Consider the following 11557-nt stretch of genomic DNA (forward strand, 5'->3'; position numbering starts at 1 on the left):
CCCCAGCCACAGAAATGCTGACGCGTGGATGCCTATTGGTCCCGGTTGGTACCACCAACCGGGACCAAAGGCCCTCCTGCCTGGGCTCAGCGACAGGCCACGTGGAGGCCCATCTGTCCCGGTTCTGGATTGAACCAGGACTAAAGGGTCAGGGCGTTAGTACCGAACCTTTAGTCCCGGTTCATGAACCGGGACTAAAGGCCCTCACCAACCGGGACTGTAGGCCCTTTTTCTACTAGTGTTCCCACCACCATATGACATCGTCAGCAAGCACACATGGTTAATGAGGGCAGCAGGGTCGCCCTAGAACATTGTCGTCCTTAGTCTCATCGTTGCGAGCCCCAACTCTAACCTACTTAAAACCATCGGCCTGACGCTGCTCACAAACCCAAGCGCCCCCCAAGCCCTCCATGTTCACCACCGTGATAACCCACAAGTGCAGGGGATTGCAACAGCTTTCGAGGGTGAAGTACAACCCATATTTATTGATTTGACACAAGGGGAGCCAAAGAATATTCTTGAGTATTAGCAGTTGAGTTGTCAATTCAACCACACCTGGATAACTTAGTATCTGCAGCAAAGTGTTTAGTAGCAAAAGTGGTATGATAATAACAGTGACGGTAGCAACAGTAAAGGTAAATGTTTTTGGGTTTTTGTAGTAATTGTAACAGTAACAACGGAAAAGTAAATAAGCGAAGAACAATATGTGAAAAGCTTGTAGGCAATGGATCAGTGATGGATAATTATGCCGGATGTGATTCCTCATGCAATAGTTATAACATAGGGTGATATAGAACTACCTCCAATTCATCAATGTTATTTAGGCATGTATTCCGTAAATAGTCATACGTGCTTATGGAAAAGAACTTGCATGACATCTTTTGTCCTACCCTCCCGTGTTCAGCGGGGTCCTTACGGAAACTAAGGGATATTAAGGCCTCCTTTTAATAGAGAACCGGACCAAAGCATTAATACATAGTGAATACATGAACTCCTCAAACTACGGTCATCACCGAGAAGTATCCCGATTATTGTTACTTCGGGGTTGTCGGATCATAACACATAATAGGTGACTATAGACATGCAAGATAGGATCAAGAACACACATATATTCATGAATACATAATAGGTTCAGATCTAAAATCATGGCACTCGGGCCCTAGTGACAAGCATTAAGCATAGCAAAGTCATAGCAACATCAATCTCAGAACATAGTGGATACTAGGGATCAAACCCTAACAAAACTAACTTGATTACATGGTAAATCTCATCCAACCCATCACCATCCAGCCAGCCTACGATGGAATTACTCACGCACGGCGGTGAGCATCATGAAATTGGTGATGGAGGATGGTTGATGATGACGACGGCGACGAATTCCCCTCTCCGGAGCCCCGGACGGACTCCAGATCAGCCCTCCCGAGAGAGATTAGGGCTTGGCGGCGGCTCTGTGTCATGAAACACGATGAAACTTTCTCCCTTATTTTTTTCTCCCCGAGACGGTATATATGGAGTTGGAGTTGAGGTCGGAGGAGGTCCAGGGGGCCCACGAGATAGGAGGGCGCGCCCTAGGGGGCGCCCCCTGTCTCGTGGACAGCCCGTGGGCCCCCTGACCTTGATTCTTTCGCCAAAAATTCTTATTAATTCTGAAAAGTGCCACCGTGGATTTCCAGGATATTCCGAGAACTTTTCTTTTCTACACATAAAACAACATCATGGCAGTTCTGCTGAAAACAGCGTTAGTCCGGGTTAGTTTCATTCAAATCATGCAAGTTAGAGTCCAAAACAAGGGCAAAAGTGTTTGGAAAAGTAGATACGTTGGAGACGTATCAACTCCCCCAAGCTTAAGCATTTGCTTGTCCTCAAGCAATTCAGTTGACAAACTGAAAGTGATAAAGAAAAACTTTTACAAACTCTGTTTGCTCTTGTTGTTGCAAACATGAAAAGCCAGCATTCAAGTTTCAGCAAATATTATGAACTAACCATACTCACAATAACACATAGGTCTCACAATTACTCATATCAATAGCATAATCAGCTAGCGAGTCATAATAATAAAACTCGGATGATAACACTTTCTCACAATAATCATAACATGATATAACAAAATGGTATCTCGCTAGCCCTTTCTGAGACCGCAAAACATAAATGCAGAGCACCTTTAAAGATCAAGGACTGACTAAACATTGTAATTCATGGTAAAAGAGATCCAGTCAAGTCATACCCAATATAAACCAATAATAATGAATGCAAATGACAGTGTGCTCTCCAGCGGACTGACTAAACTTTGGGGTTTAAGGAGTTTGGATGCACAAGCAGTATTCCTGCTTAGTACAAGTGAAGGCTAGCAAAAGACTGGGAAGCGACCAACTGAGAGAGCGACAACAGTTGTAAGCATGCATTAAAATTAATTCACACCGAATACAAGCATGAGTAGGATATAATCCACCATGAACATAAATATCATGAAGGCTATGTTGATTTGATTCAACTACATGCGTGAACATGTGCCAAGTCGAGTCACTTAATACATTCAAAGGAGGAAACCATCCCATCATACCACATCATAATCATTCTAATAGCATGTTGGCACGCAAGGTAAACCATTATAACTCATAGCTAATCAAGCATGGCACAAGCAACTATAATCTCTAAATTTCATTGCAAATATGTTTACTTCATAATGGCTGACTCAGGAACGATGAATCATCACATTTACAAAAACAAAAGAGGTCGAGTTCATACCAACTTTTCTCATCCCAATAAGTCCATCATATATCATCATTATTGCCTTTCACTTGCACGACCGAACGATGTGTATAATAATAAGAGTGCATGTGCATTGGACTAAGCTGGAATCTGCAAGCATTCAACTCAAGAGAGAAGACAAGTAATATGGGCTCTACATAAATAAACAATCATGCATAAAAGAGCCACTAAGCATTTTCAATATGGTCTTCTCAACCCCCAAAAGAAAGAAAAGAAAATAAAACTATTTACACGGGAAAGCTCCCAACAAGTAAAAGAAGAACTAGAAATCTTTTTGGGTTTTCATTTTAATTTCTACTACAATCAGGGAAATTAAACTAACTAATTTTTTGTTTTTTCTTAAGGTTTAACATACACACAAGAAGAAAGCTAGAAAAAGAAATTTAAACTAACATGGATAATACAATGAAAGAGTATGAGCACCGACGACTAGTGTGTGAATATGAATGTAAAGTCGGTGAGAAATACGTACTCCCCCAAGCTTAGCCTTTTGGCCTAAGTTGGTCTAATACCAGTGACCGCCTGGCTAATATCCATAAGTGAAACTGGGGTAGTACTAAGATGAAAAGGAAACCGCCTCCTGAGCAGCAGCGTGTTGGCGAGCTGCCTCCATTCCCCTCTCATATTCAATGGCTTCTTCCCTGGTGACGACATATCTTCCTTTTGTATGATAATCAAAAAGGTAGGGAGCAGGAAGAGTAACAGGGACGACGTTGCGTCTATCATAGATTAGTCGATAATGGAGGAATTGTTCATTCCTCTCAAGAAAATTATGATCAAACATAGCTTCTTTATCCAAATAAACAGGAGGTACAATCATATCCCCCTCTCGTGGTGCTATATTAAGAAAATTAGCCACACGGGTTGCATAAATTCCTCCAAAGAAATTACCCCTTCTACTATTATTCTGCAACCTACGTGCAACTATTGCCCCCAAGTTATAACCTCTATATCCTGATACAGCACTCTTGAGGACACAAAGATCAGGGGCACACATGTGACATACTTCGTCCTTACCGTTAATGCATCTACCAATAAAGAGAGCAAAGTAATGTATAGCAGGAAAATGAATGCTTCCTATGGTAGCTTGTGTTATGTCCCTAGATTCTCCCACAGTAATACTAGCAAGAAAATTTCTAACTTCAGATTTGGGAGGACCATTAATATTACCCCACTACGGGAGTTTGCAAGCAGTTGTAAAATCCTCTAAATCCATGGTATAAGATGTATCATAAATATCAAACATAACACTAGGAGAATTACGCGAAGAAATATATTTGAACCTCCGCACAAAGGAATCAGTCAATTGATAATATTGAGGACACTTATCTTGTAAGAAGTCCTCCAGCTCGGCATTACGCACATACACGTCAAATTCCTCCTTGAAGCCTGCTTCGACCATAAAATCATCGGATGGCCACTCGCAAGCCCGTACATTTGCGTCCCTTGGCAAATTAACATCTTGTTCACGTATAGCAATCCTGGGCCCTTTCTTTGCTGAGGAACCACCTTGGTACATTCTTCTAAGCATATTTCTTTTTCTGAAAATTTCTGAAATTTTAGTAACTTCAAAATAAAAGTGGATAAAACTAAACAAGATTGATAGCAACTACTCCTACAAGTGCCTAGAGCCTATATCATGCATTGGAATCGCTTGGGACCTTAAAATTTTAACATGCAAGCTCAAGAACATGGTCACCTATGCAGCACAAATTTGCAATGAATAAAGCACTAGAACAAAAACTAATTGGACCAACGGAGGAGTCACGTATCAAGCAACAATCTCCCAGAGCAGTTTTGCGAATGGAGCTTTGAGCTAAGAGATCGAAAATCGCAGCAAAACGAGCTAGAACTCGGGCTTGAGCTGGATGGGGATTTTTTTGGGTAGAAGATGAAGTGTGTGGGTGCTGGCATAAGTGGAGGGGAGCCACCAGGGGCCCACGAGATAGGGGGACGCGCCCTACAGGGGGGCGCACCCTCCTCTCTTGTGGCCTGGTGCTTGGCCCTCCTGCAGTGTTTCAGTGCCTAAAATCCTCAAATATTCCAGAAAAAATCATACTAAATTTGCAGGGCATTTGGAGCACTTTTATTTTCGGACTATTTTTTTAATGCACGGACAATTCAGAAAACAGGCAGATAATACTATTTTTGCTTTATTTATTCTAAATAACAAAAAGTAAAAAGAGGGTACAGAAGGTTGTGCCTTCTAGTTTCATCCATCTCGTGATCATCAAAATGAATCCACTAACAAGGTTGATCAAGCCTTGTTAACAAACTCATTCCGAATAACACGGAACTGGAGAAATTTCGAATAGCACTAAGTTACCTCAACGGGGATATGGAAATCCCCAACAATAAGAATATCATACTTTTTCTTGATAGTAGGAAGAGGAAATTCAAAACCTCCAAAAATGATAGTTGGAACTTTTTCAATAGAATTGATGCTATGAACTTGAGATTGTTTCCTCGAAAAGTGTACCGTATGCTCATTATCATTAACATGAAAAGTGGCATTGCCTTTGTTGCAATCAATAACAGCCCCTGCAGTACTAAGAAAAGGTCTACCAAGGATAATAGACATACTATCGTCCTCGGGAATATCAAGAATAACAAAGTCCGTTAAGATAGTGACATTTGCAACCACAACAGGCACATCCTCACAAATACCGACAGGTATAGCAGTTGATTTTTCAGCCATTTGCAAAGATATTTCAGTAGGTGTCAACTTATTCAATTCAAGTCTACGATATAAAGAGAGGCATAACACTAACACCGGCTCCAAGATCACATAAAGCAGTTCTAACATAATATCTTTTAATAGAGCATGGTATAGTTGGTACACCCGGATCTCCAAGTTTCTTTGGTATTCCACCCTTAAAAGTGTAATTAGCAAGCATGGTGGAAATTTCAGCTTCCGGTATCTTTCTTTTATTTGTGATGGTATCCTTCATATATTTAGCATAAGGATTTACTTTAAGCATATCAGTTAAGCGCATACGTAAGAAAATAGGTCTAATCATTTCAGTAAAGCGCTCAAAATCCTCATCATCCTTTGACTTAGATGGTTTAGGAGGAAAGGGCATGGGTTTCTGAACCCATGGTTCTCTTTCTTTACCGTGCTTCCTAGCAACAAAATATCTCTTGTCATAACGTTGATTCTTTGATGGTGGGTTATCAAGATCAACAGCAGGTTCAATCTCTACATCATTGTTTTTGCTAGGTTGAGCATCAACATGAACATTATCATTAACATTATCACTAGGTTCATGTTCATCACCTGATTGTGTTTCAGCATCAGAGATAGAAATATCATTGGGATTCTCAGGTGTGCCTACAGTAGGTTCATTAGAAGCATGCAAAGTCCTATCATCTTTCTTTTTCTTCTTCTTAGAAGAACTAGGTGCCTCTAAATTATTTCTCTGAGAATCTTGCTCGATTCTCTTAAGGGGGCCTTCAGGATACAAAGGTTCCTGAGTCATTCTACCAGTTCTAGTAGCCACTCTAACAGCAAAGTCATTTTTATTATTCAATTCATCAAGCAAATCATTTTAAGCTTTGAGTACTTGCTCAGCTTGAGTAGCAACCATAGAAGCATATTTGCTAACGCGGTGAAGTTCATCTTTAACTCTAGCCAGATTATCACCTACGTGTCCTATCTCAAAAGCATTATTCTTTAACTCTCTACCAACATAAGCATTAAAACTTTCTTGTCTAGCCATAAAGTCATCAAATTCATCTAAGCATGGGCTATGAAATTTAGTAGAGGGTATTTCAACTTTATCATATCTATAGAGAGAATTTACCTTTACTACCTGTGTCGGGTTATCAAGACAATGTGGTTCTTCAGGCGGTAAATTAAGACCATGTATTTCTTCAATAGGAGGTAAATTCTTAACATCTTCAGCTTTAATACCTTTTTCTTTCATTGATTTCTTTGCCTCTTGCATATCTTCAGGACTGAGAAATAAAACACCTCTCTTCTTCGGAGTGGGTTTAGGAATAGGCTCAGGAGTTGGCTCAATTGGTTCAGGAATTACTTAAGGAACTGGCTCGGGGAGAGTCCAATTATTTTCATTAGTCATAATATTATTCAATAGTATTTCATCTTCGTCGACTGTTCTTTCCCTGAAAACACAACCAGCACAACTATCTAAGTAGTCCTTGGAAGCATCGATTAGTCCATTATAAAAGATATCAAGTATTTCATTTTTCTTAAGAGGATGATCAGGCAAAGCATTAAGTAACCGGAGAAACATCCCCAAGCTTGTGGGAGACTCTCTTCTTTAATTTGCACAAAATTATATATTTCCCGCAAGGCAGCTTGTTTCTTATGAGTAGGGAAATATTTAGCAGAGAAGTAATAAATCATATCCTAGGGACTACGCACACAACCAGGAGCAAGAGAATTATACCAAGTCTTAGCATCACCCTTTAATGAGAACAGAAATATCTTAAGGATATATAAATAGCGAGACTTCTCATCATGAGTAAATAGGGTGGCTATATCATTCAACTTGGTAAGATGTGCCACAACAGTTTCAGATTCAAGGCCATAAAAAGGATCTGATTCAAGTAAAGTAATGATATCAGGATCAATAGAGAATTCATAATCCTTATCAGTAACACAGATAGGTGAAGTAGCAAAAGCAGGATCGGGTTTCATTCTAGCATTAAGTGTCACGCCCAATATGCGATACGTACTATCCTAAAGAGACTCGAAGGTCCCACCAAGGATAGAACCGCATATTGAAACGCTTTTGCAAGGTGGATATCATTACATCAACATTACATAATAGATGGGGATACATACAAGAGGCATACCATGCCACACGAATACAACAATACATCATCCATAAGATCAACATCCGACTACGGATGAAACACAAACAGAAGCTCAAATGACATCCACCCTGCTAGCCCAGGCTGCCGACCTGGAACCTATCCCCTGATCGAAGAAGAAGCAGAAAGAGAACTCCAAAAACAAGCAAACATCGCTCTCGCATCATGATCATCGCATAACCTGTACCTGCAACTGTTGTTGTAGTAATCTGTGAGCCACGAAGACTCAGCAATCCCATTACCATGGGTATCAACACTAGCAACGCTTAATGGGAAAGGAAGGGGGTAAATTGGTGAGGTTGCAACAGCGACTAAGCATCATATGGTGGCTAACATACGCAAATAAGAGCGAGAAGAGAAGCAACGGAACGGTCGTGAAGCTAGCAATGATCAAGAGGTGATCCTGAACTCCTACTTACGTCAAACATAACCCAAAGATCGTGTTCACTTCCCGGACTCCGCCGAGAAGAGACCATCACGGCTACACACGTGGTTGATGCGTTTTAATTCGGATCAGGTGTCAAGTTATCTACAACCGGATATTAACAAATTCCCATCTGCCACATAACCGCGGGCACGGCTCTTGAAAGTTTATACCCTACAGGGGTGTCCCAACTTAGCCCATGATAAGCTCTCGCGATCAACGAAGAATATTCCTTCTCCCAGGAAGACCCGATCAGTCTCGGAATCCCGGTTACAAGACATTTCGACAATGGTAAAACAAGACCAGCAAAGCCGCCCGATGCGCCGACAATCCCGATAGGAGCTGCACATATCTCGTTCTCAGGGCAACACCGAATGAGACATCCTACGAGTAAAACCAGACCTCGAGTTTCCCCGAGGGGACCCCGCAGTCTACTCGGTTCGGACCAGCACTTAGAGAAGCACTGGCCCGGGGGGGGCTAAAATAAAGATGACCCTTGGGTTAATTACTCCCAAGGGAAAGGGATATGTGGTAGGCAAATGGTAAAACCAATGTTGGGCCTTGCTGGAGGAGTTTTATTCAAGGCGAACTGTCAAGGGGGTCCCATAAATCACCCAACTGCGTTAGGGACGCAAAATCCGGGAACATAATACCGATATGACGGAAACTAGGGCGGCAAGAGTGGAACAAAACATCAGGCATAAGGTTGAGCCTTCCACCCTTTACCAAATATATAGATGCATTAATAATATAAGAGATATTGTGATATCCCAACATAATCCTGTCCACCATGGAGCAATCTTCAACTTCACCTGCAACTGGCAACGCTATAAGAGAGGCTGAGCAAAGCAGTAACATAGCCAAGCAATGGTTTGCTAGGAAGGGTGAAAAGGTTAGAGGCTGACAAGGTAGTTTGGGAGGCTTGAAGAGCAAATGATAGGAAGCGCAGCAAAGCGATAGAACGAAGCAACTAGCATAGCAATGATAGTAGTGAGATCCAGGGTAGCGGTCATCTTGCCTGAAATCCTGCTAGGAAGAAGAACGAGTCCATGAAGAAGACGAACGGATGAAGCCGAGCCAAGCGTAGACGAACGAATCCTCACGATCGCAACGAAACGGGAACTATCGAGAAGAAGCACACAACATGGTAAACACACCACACATGACCAAGACATGATGCACAACCAAGCATGATGCATGAAAAATCTAGATGAGGCTACTCATGGCAAGAGATGATGCATACAAGAGCAACACATCAAAGCAAGTTTAAATGAGGCCGGAAACAACATATAACAATTCCGGTAAGTCCTCATATGCAGGTTTCGAAATTGGTCCAGATCTGAATAAACCTTATGTTCAAGTTGTTAAACAGCAAGTTAAAATGCACCAAGATGGTCTACACGAAATTCTAGTCAAGTTACATATAAAGTTTATTTAGTTCGGAGCTACGGCCTAGAAGATATGAGCAAAACAAGTTAAACATGGCATTGATGCTAAATGCATCCAAACATCAAGCAAACACCTCAAAACAAGGATGCAACATGATAATATGAAACTACATGCAATTCTAAGCAAGTTTCATATAGAGCACACTCAAAACGGAGCAACGGTTCAACACATACACACAATACAAGTTTAAAGGACAAGCTATCCAAAACAGCAACTAGGCATCTAGCAAGCATCAAAACAACATGCTACAGCATCTCAACGTGAAACAAAAAGGCATGGGCATGAAGTACAGGTAAAGCATGACAAAACATGAACACTGAGCTATCTCCAGAAATGACTAGAACATGCTCAAAAAGACATGGCAAGATTGCAAATAATAACAGTTTCAGGCTTAGCAGAAATAACATCAGGTTGCAATGTTTAGAGCTATCAAACAACATGTTACAGGAACTTATCATGGCAAACAAAGGCATGGCATGAATCTACTAATTGCATCTAACAAAAGTCCCTTACTGACCATGAGCCAAAAGGGCACAGAAAATATGATGGCACCCATGTAAACATAGCAAGTGATATGACAGATTCATACATGGCAGGAACAACAATAAGTAGGCAAGTTGGTGAGCTTGTACCACTCACCACAGAGTAATACATGGAATGGAAAGGTGACAACCAGTACGAAGACATGTTTATCAAGCTAAGCATGGCAATATAAAGTACATAGGGTGCATGGATCACTAACAACAATCATGGCAACATTGAACTTAATGTTAACAGGCTGTCAGCAACATTATTTAGAAATTTGAGAGCAGGATAACAACAGGCTAAAGCAGGCTATAAATGGAACCAGGGGCATGAATGGATAGAGCATGACATATATAACAAAACATCCTTAGTGAACATCTCCAGATTATGCATAGAATGACTTGTAGCACCAGGTTTACATAGCATCATGATATAGCAGATTCAATCTAGGAAAACAGTAACAGCAAGTACCCTACTTCACGAGCTCGATGCACTCACTACAAGACTCACAAAAATACATGGATGGCACCACAGTAAAGATGGAATGACATAGTTCAAAACACATGTTGACATCAAGCTCATAGGATGCACACACAAAATGCAACGAAAAAGACAAATCATCAAGTTCTGTTAACAAACAACAGTTAACATCATATAGCACTCTTGCAACAATGATTAGGGCATGAAGATGAACTCAAATGAACATGGCACAATGGAACAAAGTCAATAACACATCATGATGAACATTTTGACATATTATATGCATGAAACGGAGCAATATGCATGGAGTTACAGCAGGTCAAAGTTAGCACCAGAATGTAACTATTTCGGGACTTAGCAGTTTTATGCAAAAAAAATTGAGCAAGCGCAATATAACTATTCTACGCACGGGCGAGATTTAGGGGGGGGGCTCACCATGGGCTGCAGGCCCGGGTCGGCTGGAGCTGGGCTGGCTGGGGGCAGAGGGAGCTGGGCTGGGCCGCGACCCACGTGGTGGATGCGGGCCACGGGGCCCACGCACGGGCGCGGCGCTGGAGGTACTGTCCTCCTCCCGTGCTCCTCACGGGCAGGAGCCCTGGCGGCGGCGCCGTTGGCAGAGGAGGCCGGTGAAGACCAAGGCGAGGCGACAAGGGGCCCAGCCGGATCGAGGCGGATCCGGTGAGGCCGGACCCATTTCCGGCGACGGCAGGGCCGGGCGATGACGGGGAGCTCCGAGCGATGGCGATTCCTGGAGAGAGAGAGATCTGAGAGAGAGAGAGAGAGAGAGAAGATGGAGAAGGGCGACGGGGAGGCGCGACCTAGACGGAGGTGGTCGCCGGCGGTGGCTCTGGCGAGGGCTGGCCCCGGTGACCCGCCGGAGCAGAGAACGGCGACGGGAGGCGAGGTCGGGGCATGGCGGCGGCGGGGCTGGCGGGAGAAGGGCTCGGGGAGCCGGGCGGCGCGGTGTGGGGGCCTCGGGCCCAGATCGGCCCGGGGCGGGCCGCCGCTGGGCTTCGGGCGGGCCTAGCGCGGGGACGATGTGGGGAGGACAGGTGGCGGCGCGGGAGAGGC

The 11557-nt window shown here is 42.9% G+C and overlaps 1 pseudogene; it reads left to right on the forward strand.

Annotated features, from left to right (window-relative positions):
- Positions 1-11557, forward strand: part of LOC119309742 — a 41158-nt pseudogene that overhangs the window by 15234 nt on the left and 14367 nt on the right.

This window comes from Triticum dicoccoides, chromosome 5B (assembly GCF_002162155.2).
Source record: "Triticum dicoccoides isolate Atlit2015 ecotype Zavitan chromosome 5B, WEW_v2.0, whole genome shotgun sequence".
Taxonomy (NCBI): domain Eukaryota; kingdom Viridiplantae; phylum Streptophyta; class Magnoliopsida; order Poales; family Poaceae; genus Triticum; species Triticum dicoccoides.